This window comes from Cupressus sempervirens, chromosome 7 (assembly GCF_028749045.1).
Source record: "Cupressus sempervirens isolate cs-2001-9-10 chromosome 7, ASM2874904v1, whole genome shotgun sequence".
NCBI classification, from domain to species: Eukaryota; Viridiplantae; Streptophyta; class Pinopsida; order Cupressales; family Cupressaceae; genus Cupressus; species Cupressus sempervirens.
In genome coordinates, this window is record NC_143124.1 from 44,225,069 (window position 1) to 44,239,290 (window position 14,222).

Consider the following 14,222-nt stretch of genomic DNA (forward strand, 5'->3'; position numbering starts at 1 on the left):
ACAAAATCAAGCCCTATAAGTGCTTTTTAATGCATACATATCCAACTATACTTGTGAAGCCAAATAGGTGTTTAATGTTTATAAGAAATTTCATTTAGTACATATATGTCTTCCATGATGATAAATTTCCATTTTGAGCCATTCCATGAAGTCTTGTTTTGGGCAATGTCCAAATGTGCATTTTTACCCAAGTGTCAAACAACAATAGGAGGCCTAATTTACATCATGACTCACCACTTTAGGAGTGTTTAGATTCTATAATAGAGATCCTATGTTTTAGATATTGATTCATTTTGAATCGGTTTGACTAGGTTTTGAAACCCTCAAAGTTGGTCATTTTTTGTTGTCATGCTGATGTGAATTATTCATAATTCTGGAAGTCCCTGTTTAACTTTTTATATATTTGATTTGGTTTCCCAAAATGAAAAATTCCTTTTTTATTAAATTCTAGAGGTTAGAGGCTTACTATGTTTCAATTTTGAGCTTATGAGGAATCCGTTTGATTAGTTTTCAAACATGATTCCAAATAGAATTTGTAACTTTTGTTGTTAGTGAATGTAGATTGGTTAGTACCTTTGTTTGTGATGTCATATCTCTAAATCTATGATAGTTGAGATCAAATATATTGTACCATTGTATTCTATTCTAAAAATACTTTAAGTGTGGCAATTTTTAAATCTTGACAAATCCATTTGCAAACTTTCCCAAGTCCATTCCTTTTGTAAAAAATGTTTTTCTGCCATTGTTTCTAGTCTGCAATTTTGAGGAGCCCACTTTGACCGCTCACCATTTTTTCCTATTTATTTTTCATGATCCCTAATCATATATTTATATTATCCTCATGGTAGTGAACTAACGCCCTATTTTTTGTGCCCCCATGTGTTATTTTTCTCTATTTACAAAGCCAAATCTGAATGAATTTTATGGTTTTTTTTGTTTTTCTTGCAGGCATTTCTAAGAATGTAACTTTTATAGCCAATATCTTTTGACTAAGAATTCATCATGACAGAAGATTGAACTGGGTGGAAGAATTTTAAATAGAGAATCAATGTGTTTGATTTTAGACCTCAATAAAATTTTTTAGTCAATTTTTTAGGGCAATCAAAAGACCCTTCGACATGAAATTGATAGTTTGCAAAAGGTTGAAATTGAGTTAAATTTGAATTGTTCAGCAGTCAAATTTGAATGTGTTTTTTGTAAGGTGAATAATGGATTATTTTGATAGCTTAGTTGTTTGAAAATAATTTCCTTTTAGGTGAACCCACTTTGGCACCTGACTAATTTCAACATGAGCTACTACAAATTAGAAATCAAGGCAAAATCTGAGATGAATTCTTCAATCTCAATAACTTTAATGGCAATACTTAGAAATATCAATCACAAATTCATAATTTAGATAATTATTAATCCTAGGTATAGGAATCTAACTGGGAAGAGTTGAAGGCAATGAATGTCCTCATCGATGCAAAGAATAGCCTTAAACAATGTCATGTTGTAGTTTATGTTACATCACTAAAACCATTGATTTCATTGCTACTAATTTCCTCGAGTGTTGCTTTGACCCAACATGGTGATGTGCTCTAACTCTTTGTATTGTCGTGCCTTTTGCATTTTTTTTGATATGTTATGCTAAAATTGAATCATGGGTATTGTTGTTGAGGTCTTTTTTAGTTGTGGCTATTCTTATCGAGGTCATTTTTTGCTGTGGGTGCTTGCTAGATTTGCTTCTTGTTTACAATGGAGATGGTTTGTTGATAGCAATATTTATTGCAAAGTTTTCATATTCATATTGATGGTATTTATAAAATGGCTAGTGAGGGAGGCTAAGCTTGAAAAAAATTCCATGGCTACAAATGGTAATGACATGTCTTCCCCCACCAATCTTTCATGGTATTATGAAATCAAGTCAAATAACTCTATATTCACAAGGATATTCTTTAGATTTACTTATGGAATAGTATTGACTCTACATCTCTTTGAGATAAAAAGTTATTTAGAGATACAAAGAGGATATGCTTATTTTATAGCATCCTGTAAACCTTGCTCTCGTAAAATTGCAACTTGCATCCACATTTCTTATGAAGTAGCTTATAGGGGATTATAGCATTCATTTATATTTGTATTACTTATAAGAGGGGAAACTAATGCTTAGTTAGGTGACAATTCAAATGAAAATCCATAGCCTTGTATCATGATGAATCAATGACTTGTACTAATGAATTAACTGAGTTGATTCTTTGTTGCACACAGGATACCATCATCTTATTACATGAATTATAATTAATGGATCACCTTTAGAAAAATGGACACCTTGTGAGAAGTGACATTTCAGAAAGTGTACAAATGAATACAATTTGTAAGGTGTTGGAGAAACACACTATAATGTCTGACCCAAAGATCTCCACCAATTTCTACATTCAACAAGAACTTTTATAAACAATTGATGCATGTCTTTGGATCCAAACCTTCCCTTTTGCAAGGGCTTCCTAATGATGTTTGCAGGCATTGTCTTGTACTTGTTCCATGTAGTGAGTTTTAGTCCCTGGGATATATTTGTAAGAGATGGAGGATATTCATTTAGGAAAAAGAATTCCACACATCTAGAAAATTGGCATGTACTCTAGAAGAGTGGCTTTAAGTACCGATAAAGGATGAATAAGTTGGAAGAATCTATTGGCAAGTTTTTTAATTCTATTAAGGAAAAATGGTAGCCTCTTCCACCTATGCCTACTCCTACCAAGATAGGGTTTGGTATTATTGTGATGGATGGTAAACTTCTTATTATGTCTAGCTTATTTGAAGATGATGATGGCATGGCAACTCCTTTGGCAGATGTTTATAGATATGATTGTGCATTAAACATGCAGAGTAAGCTTCCAAGCATGAATGTTGCTCACTATGACTTTGTGTTGAGGTTGGTGGCCTAGTTTATGTTGTTGGTGGACATGAAGTGGGAGATGAAACTCTCTCTACTATTGAAGTGTTTAATCTAGAAAAAAACCAATGGATGTTGACTAAGAGTTTAAGGCCTCCCAAGTAGGGTTTCTTTCCTTATAGCCTTGAGGGAAGGTTACATGTCATGGGTGGAAAATTGAGCTTAATGATATGATACTATAGGTGCATTGATATCTATAACCTTGAAAGTCATAGATGGGATAAAATAAAAAAAATGGGTGCACACAAGCCTCCAACTACATTTGACAAAAAATATTGATGATGTATTTAAGAAAAAGGATCAAACAAGAAATGTTCAGTTCAAAATTGAATCACATACAAAAACTATGAGAAGCATAACTCGATGCAAAATGTTGTAGGTACCTCTATGTTGAGTAAAAATAGGAGAATGATGTGCAAGAGATTGAAAGTGACTCATCTTGACAATCCATGGCCTTCATTGCATTGGAAAGATTAGAATGGAAGATGTTTAGGGATGAAAGAAGCCTATGGATGGTTAACTAAATTCATGAATGAGTCTAGACTTCTACATTTTTAAAAAGGGTTTAGAGAAAATAATCCCACATTGCTTGCTTAGGGTGTTTTCTTTTTGTTTAAATACACTGATACACACTTAGTAGGTGTCTCAAAAACACTACCTTTTAAAAGGTAGGGTTATGTGGACAGAGGGACCAACCTCAATGATCTCAGGAATAATTTTGAATATGTGTGCAATAATTGGATGTTGATGTGGAATTATGACTAACCACATGATGACAAGTGGTAGCAACATGGAGCCAACTAGATTTGATAGACAAAATTAAAACTAACACATGGTAGCCAAGAATGAATCTTATAGTGACAAGCGATGAAGGACTCCCCAACTTTGTATGGAAACTAAAGTGCCACATGTCACAGTGGACACGTGGTAACATGGACATTCTTGCATTGCAGGGATTCATGGAGTTTAAATAAAATGGGGAAGTAACTAGCTGGCATGTTGTAGTTGGCCCTGATCGAAGGTGATGTGGTGGTCTAGTCAACATGGTGAGGTGTTAATTGACTATGTAGCCAAAGAGCCAATGAGGGGCTGAGACATGGTGATGATGTGTTAGCCATTCAAAAGGTGTCATATGGCACCTAGGTGGATGGTGACATGGTAGCTGCTAACCAATGGTGTGTTTCCATGATGCAAAAAGTGGCCAAACCTTAGTTGACTTGAAGTGCATGGGTAGGGAAAAAAATCAAAGTGATTTAAAAAAATTGATTTTTAAATATTTTTCAAAAAGAATTTATGCATGATTATAAATTCAAAATGGATCTAATGATAAATTTTAAACTTTAGAGTATTTTAAATTTTTGAATTATAGAAGTCTAGTCAATAGAGAGCCATTAATAGGGGCATGATTTTTAAAATGGCTTTTTGGGTGTTTTTGGTAAGAAAATATAGGAGTATTATATATCATTGAAACTGAGAGAATACAAACTTTTGGTTTATGGATTTTATTTTTGTGTAGGAAGCCATCTTTTTAGGTTATATGAGGTTTTTTCCCAAATTCCCAGTTTGTAGCCATATTTAGGTATTGAAGTTCAAAACTGATTTCTAGTAGGATAATGAGTTGAATGTACATAAAAGGCAATAAAATGTAGTCGGGGTCAACTTTGGTCACATTAAAGTTAGTTAAATCAAGATTTTATCAACATTTCATGATGCATTTTAGGTATTTGAGTAACATGAGGGTTTTCATCATTAAGAAAGATATATTTTACGTTTTTTACATAATAATGATGAAAATTAAGTTAGATTTTAGGGGTAGAAAGATGAGAGATGTTTTATAATAGAAAAGGATGGATATTGAAGTGGACACATTGCAGTTACATATCAAATATGAGATTCCATTCCTCCTCTATATCTTTCCCTTTCTCATATATTATAAGGATTGGTTCTAGTTTTGGAGAAAAAAGACACACTACTAGGATACCATCTTGGTTCCAACCTTGAGTTTTCTCAAATTTGTGAAACCATGGTTCTAGTTTTGTGGTGTTCTCATCACTATGACACCACATTCTTTAGCATATTTTCTCTTGTATGAACAACAATAGTGAATAGAATATAGCTATTTTTGATATGTTAGGAATTTCTATGTTTTAATAAAATGCATTTGAATGTATAGTTTAAGGGAAATGAATAGAAATGAGCAAGAGTCCCTTAGTTTCATATTGATTCTCATCTCCTACCTCTATAATTTGCAATCTTATGTGTTTAGGGACAAAGAATTGAGATCCATTTGCATCCCTTTAAGGTTGTATATCTGATATGTTTTTCTTTTGGAACAATGGGCCAAGTAAATGCTTGATGTGTTTGACAGGGTTGTTGGTTATTTGAGAAGGATACTTCATAAGGATGAGGTCTTTATGAACATCAATGTCTAATTTACATAGTGATAAGATAGATATGATATTTGGGTGTATGGAATGCATCATTGATATCATAGATGTATGTGTTTAATTAGTGAAATTGCCCAATAGATAAGGCACTGATCAACTATAGGATCAACTTCTTCTTATTGCTACATATTTGAGTTCTTGTTGAAATCAACATCATTAATCAAATATCTTTAACTCTAATGTTGAATGAACTGAAAAGAATGCCCTTACTTAGCTTATCAATTTATTTGGACATGTTATTTTCTATTCCATGTCTGAGATCTATACATAAGTATTAGAGGATTAAGTGTTTTATCTTCTTTATTTAGATCTAGTGTGTGCTTTGAAAACTAGTACCATAAAAAGAATCTATAGGTCCACCTACCTTTCTTTTGTAGAGCCTGAAGTAGTAGAAGGGTCAAGCCTTATAGTTGGCCTAGAGTCTAAAATGGTATGTTGAAGATGGGAAGTAACTTCCCCTAGATGTATCTTGTTCTCATTTGAGTAATTTTGATTTTTTTTTTTTCAAAACACCAATAGTCACTTAAATAGCAATAGTTAGAAATACCAATCACAGATTCATAATGTAGATAATGATTAATCCCAGGTATAGGAACCCAATTGGGAAGAGTTTATGGAAATGAATGTCCTTGTTCATGAAAAGAATAGCCTCAAACAATGTCATGTTGTAGTTTATGATACATCACTAAAACCATTCATTTCATACCTACTAATCTCCTTAGGTGTTTCTTTGACCCAACATGGTGATGTGCTCAAGATTCCCTTGAGTGCTCTTTTCATTTCCCTATATCTATTTAATGCTTAGACTTTTTTTTTTGTTGATATGTTATGCTAAAATTAGATCTTAGTTGTTGTTGTTAAGGTCTTTTTTAGTTGCAGATGTTCTTGGTGAGGTTATTTTTGTCATGGGTGTTCGCCAGCTTTGCTTCTTGTTTATAGTGGAGAGGATTTGGTGAGAGGGATATTCACTACAAGGCATTCATAGTCATTTTGATGGTATTTGTAATATGGCTAATAAGGGAGGCTAGGCTTGAAAAAAATTCCCTGGCTACAAATGGTAAGGAGATCTTTGTCCCACCAATCGTTCATGCTATTGTGAAATCAAGTCAAATAACTCTACATTCACAAAGGATATGCTTCAATTTTACTTATGGAATAGTATTGACTCTACTTCTCTTTGAGATAAAATGTTCTTTAGAGATACAAAGGGGATCTTCTTATTTTTTAGCATCATATAAAGGTTGGTCCTGTAAAATTGCAATTTGCATCACCATTGCCTATGAAGTAGCTCATAGTGGTTTATAGAATTTATATATATTTGTATTACTTGTAAGAGGGGTAGCTAATGCTTAGTTAGATAAAAATTAAAATGAAAATCCCTAGTCTGATATCATGATGTATCAATGACCTGTACTAGAAAATTAACTAAGTTGATTCTTTGTTACACACATAAAACCATCACCTTTTTACTTGAATTATATTAAATGTACCACCTTTATAAAAATGGTCTCCTTGTGAGAAGTGACATTTCAAAAAACATGCCAATGACTACAATCTATTAAGTGTTGGAGAAACACACTATAATGTCTGACCTAGAGATCTCCATCAATTTCCACATTCAGAATGAAATTTTATCAACAAACATTGTATATGTCTTTGAAGTTGATCCTTCCCTTTTAACAAGGCTTCCTGATGATGTTTCTAAGAATTGTCTTGTACTTGTTCTACTTAGTGACTTTCAATCCTTAGGATATATTTCTAAGAGATGGAGGAAATTCATTTAGAGCACTAAATTTCATGCATCTATAAAATTGGTAGGTACTCTAGAAGAGTGGCTTTATGTACTGACAAAGCATGAAGAAGCTAGAAGAATCTACTGGCAAGTTTTAAAATTCTATTCAGGAAAAATGGCAACCTCTTCCACCTATGCCTAGTCTTGCCAAGACAAGGTTTGGTATTGTTATGATGGATGAGAAACTTATTATGGCTGGCTTATTTGAAGATGATGATGGCATGGAAACTCCTTCAAAAAATGTTTACACATATGATTGGGTGTTAAACATGTGGAGTAAGCTTCCAGGTATGAATTTTTCTTGCTATAACTTTGGTTGTGTTGAGGTTGATGGCCTGGTTTATGTTTTTGGTGGACACAGAGTGGGAGGTGAAACTCTACTATTGAAGTGTTTGATCTAGAAGAAAATGAATGGACATTGACTAAGTGGTTAAGGCTTGTAGCCTTGAAGGAAGGTTATATGTCGTGGGTGACAGATTGAGCTTAATGATCTAATACTCTATGTGTATTGATATCTATAACCATAAAAATCATATATGGAATGAAATAAAAATTGGATGTGCACAAGCCTCCAACTACATTTGACCAAAAAAATATTGACAATGTATTTAAGTAAAACGATCAAATGGGAAATCTTTAGTTCAAAGTTGAATCATGTACAAAAGCTACAAGAAGTGTAACACCATGCAAAATGTCATAGGAAGCTCTATGCTAAGTCTAAATAGGAGAATGATGTGCAAGAGAATGGAAGTGACTCTCCTTGACAATTCATGGCCTTCATTGCATTGGAAAGATTAGAATTGAAGACATTGAGGGATGAAAGAAGTCTATGGGTGGATAACTCCATTCATGAATGATTTTGGTACTCTACATTTTGAAAAAGGTTTAGAGAAAATAATCCCATATTTCTTGCTCAGGGTGTTTTCTTTTTGTTTAAATTCATTGATACACACTTGGTAGGTGTTTCGAAGGCACTGTCTTTTAAAAGGAAGGCCTATGTGCATGGAGGTACCCACCTCAGTGATCTCAGGCATAATTTTGAACTTGTGTGCAATGATTGAATGTTGATTTCAAATTATGGCTAACCACATGATGATGAGTGGCAACAATGTGGAGACAAATAGATCTAATGGACAAACTCAAAACTAACATGTGGTAGCCAAGAATGAATCTTGAAGTGACAAGTAGCAAAGGACTCCCCAACTTTTTGTAGAAACTTAGGTGCCACATGTCACAATGGGCATGTGGCAGCATGCCACATTACCACATTATGGAGATGTGAAAATTTTAAGAAAATTGGGGAAGTTCCTAGTTACCACATGGTAGAGGGCCACATTTAGAGGTGGTGTGGCATTCTAGTCAACATGGTGAAGTTGTACTTGACTAGAGAGACAAAGAGTCAATGAGGGGCTAACACATGGTGATGATCTATCAATCATTCAAAAGGTTCCACATGGCACCCAAGTGGATGGTAACATGGTAGGCACTGAACAATGACATTCTACCATGTGGCAAAAGGTGATCAAACCATAGTTGACCTAGAGTGCATGGATACGACCAAAAACCAAAGTGATTTAAAAGATTATTTTTTAAATTGTCTTTCAAAAAGAATCCATGTTTGATTTTAAATTCAAAATGGATATAATGCTAAAGTTTGAACTTTAGTGAATACAAAAAAGAGCCATTAGCATTAAAATAGGTTTCTAGGTGTTTTCAGTAAGCAAACATAGGAGTATTATTTATTGCTAGAACCAGGAGTAGATGAAGTTTTTGTTCATGGAGGTTTTTTTTGTACAAGAAGCTATCTATTCGAGTTATACAAGATTTTCTTCTATATTCCTAGTTTGCAACTATATTCATGTATTGAAGTTCAAAACTAAATTTCTAGTAGGGTAATGAGCTAAATGTACATAAAATATAGTAAAAATGTAGTTGGGGTCAAGTTTGGTTATATTCAAGTTAGTTAAATCCAAATTTTATCAACATTTCATGATGTATTTCATATAGTTGAGTAACATAAGGATTTTTATCATTAAGGAAGAGATATTTCAAGTTTGCTACAAAATAATGATGAAAACTAAATCAAATTTTAGGGGTAGAAAGAGGATAGCTATTTTACAATAGAAAAGGATGGAGATTTAAGTGGACACATAGTGGTTGTAGATCAGAACTTAGATTCCATTCCTCCTCTATATCTTTCTCTTTCGCATCCATTGTAAGGGTTGGTTCCTATTTTGGAGAAGAAAGACTCATTTTTGTGATACCATGTTGGTTTCAAACTTGAGTTTTCTCAGATTTTTGAAACCAAGGTTATAGTTTTAATGTGTTCTCATTGCTGTGACACCACATTCTTCAGCATATTTTCTCTTGTATGAATAGTAGTAGTGAAGATAATATAGATAGTTCTAATAAATTAGGCATTTCTATGTTTTAATTTCATGCATTTGAATGTATAGTTTTAAGGAAATGAATACAAATGAGCAAGAATCTCTTAGTTTCATTCTAATTCATGTTTCCTATCTCTATAATTTGGAATCTTATGTGGTCTAGGAACAAAGAAATGAGACCCATTTTCATCCCTTTAAGGTTGTATGTTTGATATATTTCATTGTTTGAAAAAGGGTCAAGTAAATGCTTGATGTGTTTGAAAGGGCTGCTAGTTATTTGAGGACACTTTCTTGGATGAGGTCTTTATGAAAATCAATATCTAATTCACAAAGTGATAAGATAGATCTAATATTTGGGTGTATGGAATACATCATTGATATCACAAATGCATGTGTTCAATTTGTAGAATTGCCCAATAGATAAGGCACTAATCAGCTATATGATCAACCTGTTCTTAGCATTGCATATTAGAGATCTTTCTAAAATCAACATCATTAATCAAATATCTTTCCCTTTAATGTTGAATGAACCAAAAAGGATGCCCACACTTAGCTTATCAATTTCTTAGGCCATGTTATTTTCTATTCCATGTCTGAGATCTAAGGGTTTTATCTTCTTTGTTTATATTTAGTGTATGCTTTGACAACTGGTACCATATAAAGAATCTATAGGTCTACTTACCTTGGTTTTGCAAAACTTGAAGTGGGAGAAGGGTAAAGCCTTATAGTTGACCTTGTGTCTAAAATGGTATATTGAAGATGGGAAGTAGTTGCCCCTAGATGTATCTTGTTCTCATCGAGGTAATTTGGAATTGTGTTGTTTCAAAACACCAATAGTCACTATCCTATAGTTAGAGTATGTTTGGTAGAGGGTAAGAAGTTTGTAAAGGAAATGAAAGAACATAATGTTTTATGTGCTTTGATACCTAGAAAGACTAAGAAAAAAGATGGATTGGAACATGCAGTTGAGATTGAACCTTTGTTGATTGAATTAGATGATATCATAAATGATAGTGTACTTGATGTTTTGCCTCTTATGAGAAGTATAAGTTTTTATATGTATTTGATACCTAGAGCTAATTTTTCCAATAAAAAACTGCATAGATTGACAACTGGTGAAAAATTGAGCTAAATAGACAAGTGCAAGAATTGCTAGAGAGAGGTCTAACTAGAGAAATTTTGACTCCTTGTGTGATACATGCTATTTTAGCACCTAAAAAGAATGGAGAGTGGAGAATGTGTACTAATTCTAAAGCTATAAATAGGATAATACTGAAGTATAGATTTTCATTGCCTAGGATGGATGACATAGTGAATAGTTTGATTGGAGAAAAATATTTCGCAAAGATTCATTAAAAAAGTGGTTATCATTAGATTAGAATCAGAGAAGGAGATGAATGGGAAACTATTTTTAAGATCAAAGAAGGATTGTATGAATTTTTGGTTATGACCTTTGGTTTGACTAATATACCTAGTACAATTGAATAAAGTTGTTGATGCCTTGATCTAAAGAAGAATTTTTTTGATTGAGATGAGAGTTGAGGTACTTGGTTTTGATGATTTGAAGAATTTATATGAGACTAATATTGACTTTGTAGAATCTTGGAAAGCCTTTAAAGAAAAAAGAATAAGTGATAAATAGACTAATTATTTGATTCAAGAGGGCATGTTGTTTGGAGGAATTTAGTTATGTATACCTAGAGGATCGATGAGAGAAAATATAATGAAGGAGAAATATATTGGTGGACTTGTTTGACATTTTGGGATTGATAAGATAGTAAAACTAATTTTAGAGATGTAATTTTGTCCATAGATTTACAAGGATGTGCAAAGAATGGTAAGAAGTTGTAGAATTTGTCAAACAACAAAACGAACTAGTTAGAATTTGGTATTGTATCCACCTTTTCTTGCACATAATAAGCAATGGGAAGATATTAGTATGGACTTTATTCTTGGTTTAGCTAGAACTTAGAGGGTTAATGATTCTATCTTTGTTATGGTTGATAGATTTTAAAAGAAGGATCATTCCATACATTGTAAGAAAAAATTTGATGCATTACTTGTAGCTGATTTATTCTTCATGGAAGTGGTAAGACTACATAGTTTGCCTAAATCTATTGTTTTACATAGAGATAGTAAGTTTACTAGTCATTTTTAGAATAAACTTTTGAAGAAGCTAAATACAGAGTTGAAGTTTAGTTCTACATTTCACCCTTAGATAGATGGAAAGACAAAAGTTTCAAACACAAGTTTTTGTAGCTTATTGAGATGTTTGGTTAGGAATAAGCCTTCTAATTGAGTTTTTTTTGGGGCACAAGTAGATTTTTCATATAATGATTCTATGAAAGAAGTACTAAGTAAACATCATTTGAGTGTTACAAGCTAGAGTTTCTTTTGCACCAAAATATTGACTTATTAATGTCTAATACAACCACTAGACTTTTTAGAACATAGGAGGCAGTTAAGCCATGTCACCAATCCTAAAGGGGAAGGCTAGCGATTAGTCCAAAAATGTCCTCCTCAACATTACCCAAGGGGATTCAAACCTATAGACAAGCTCTAATACCACTTGTTACAAGATATAGTTTTTTTTTAACCAAAAGATTGACCTATTAATTCTTGATACAACCATTAGACTTATAGAACATAGGAGGCAGTTAAGCCATGTCACAAATCCTAAAGGGGAAGGTTGGAAATTAGTCCAACATTAATATAGTTCTTGGATTTCATCCTAAGGGAAATATAGTATTAGGAGACTTAAGCATGGAAAAAATAAGGAGTGATGAGGCTAAAGAATTTTTTTTATTTTATGAACAAACTACATTAAGATGTCAATGATAACTTGAGTAACAATAATTTGATATATAATGAAAGAATGGATCCAAAAAGAAGACAAATATTTTAAAGTTGGAGATGAAGTAGTGGTTTACTTGGGGAAGAATACATTTCTAGTTGGAACCTATAACAAGCTAAAAATAAAGAACTTTAGGCCTTGTAAAATTCTAAAGAAGTTTGAAAGTGGTAACACTTTTGAGATTGAATTACCAAAGGATATAGATATTTCACCCATATTCAACATTGTAGACATTAGTACCATGAATCAAATCATGAAGTAGTCAATAAACTAGATTATCCAAAGAAGAAAGACAATGATATTCAAAGACTTTTGGGTACCAAGATAAGCAAGATCACTAGAGGAAAATGTTAGTTAGAATATCTAGTTTGGTAGAAAGATAAGCCAATTCAAGATAGTTCTTGGATTACACAAGGTAGGTTGAGTTGGATCTTTATGATTCATGTCAAAATATAAGTAGTGTTTTATGTGGAAATTAGTTATTTATTAAACCAAGGTTTTTGATGGAGGAGACTCTTGGGGCTTGGAGCAATCTTGCATTAACCAAAAACATTTCTCTATTTGTGAAATATCATTATTGTTGGAAATATATTTTTATGTATTTTGCATGATTATTGTAGGTGTTGTAACTCATTTTTCACAATGAGTTAGAGACTGAAAATTTCATATATTGAAGAGAACCTGGAGTACTATCTTTGGATAAAGGCACAAGTTCTAATTCATCATTTTTTGTGAGATATGGCAATTTTCCAAATGCTTCAACATTCTGCTAGATTTTATGATAGGTTTTTGTGCATGAATTTTGGGATGGATGTGAACTTCTCATTAATGAATCAGCCTTTTCACACTTGATGTATTGTAGAGGAACTAAATTCATAACTTAATTTCAAAGAAAAATTTATAATTCAATTAGATCTAGGAGGTGTTTTCATTTTCCTCAAACATCAATTTTAATGTAGTTTTTCTCTTTTTTGTTCTCTTGATTATTTAATTTTTAAAAATGCAGTTTTCATGGAAACATGTGGAGTTTTTGTCTTGCACAATTTTGTACGAGGAAATCAAATATTTTTAAGATAGGGACATGTTCTTGGATTATGTGTGGTCTTAAATATGACTTGGTATTAAGTTTCATTCAATTTGTGATGGTTTTTGTTTACTCTTCAAAGGTGGACCTATGATGTAATTAAATGCTTGACTAGCTAACTTGTGGCTTAGCTGGTTGTATAAGGAGCTTGGATTGATGTAGAAAATAATTATATGGGATAGATCATGAAAATATCCCTAAGAAGAAGGATAGATGAAAGTTTGGACTTGAATTCATAATTCTTTGTATATGGCAGTAAACCAGAATGCCTCACAGTTGGGCATGTTTTAATTCATTTTCTGATATATCAATATGGTTGCACAAAATCTAGTCTTTGTTTCTCTATTATTTATTTAATTTATATGTTTCTCCCATGTGTAACTCTAAGTAGGGGATGTTTTTAGGTTTATGTTGGACTTATTCCTCTTGAATCTTCCTATCTGTACATCATTGAGGTTTCTTGTTGGACTTCTTTCTCATTCATAACAAGGTAGTTACTTGAGACGGAGAAAAAAAAAAAAATTGGGGTTCATCATGATCTAATTCTAGTTATTTTTCAAGTCTTTGTACTCTTTTCTCACATTCTTCCAAATCTTTGAGCTTGTAAAACCTATAATATAGAATCTTCCATAGCAGGGTAGATGTATGATCATCTTTAAGGAAAAGTTTTTTTTTTAATAACCCCTGAAATGCTTTCTTTATAGCTCTCCCAAAAGTCTTGCA

At 32.6% G+C, this 14,222-nt stretch overlaps 2 pseudogenes; both read left to right on the top strand.

The window, feature by feature from the left end:
- Window positions 1–2,343: 2,343 nt before the first annotated feature.
- Window positions 2,344–3,214, top strand: LOC149545369 (F-box/kelch-repeat protein At1g67480 pseudogene; annotated as a pseudogene).
- A 3,712-nt stretch (window positions 3,215–6,926) lies between these two features.
- Window positions 6,927–11,203, top strand: LOC149545370 (F-box/kelch-repeat protein At1g67480-like; annotated as a pseudogene).
- The last annotated feature ends 3,019 nt before the right edge of the window (window positions 11,204–14,222 follow it).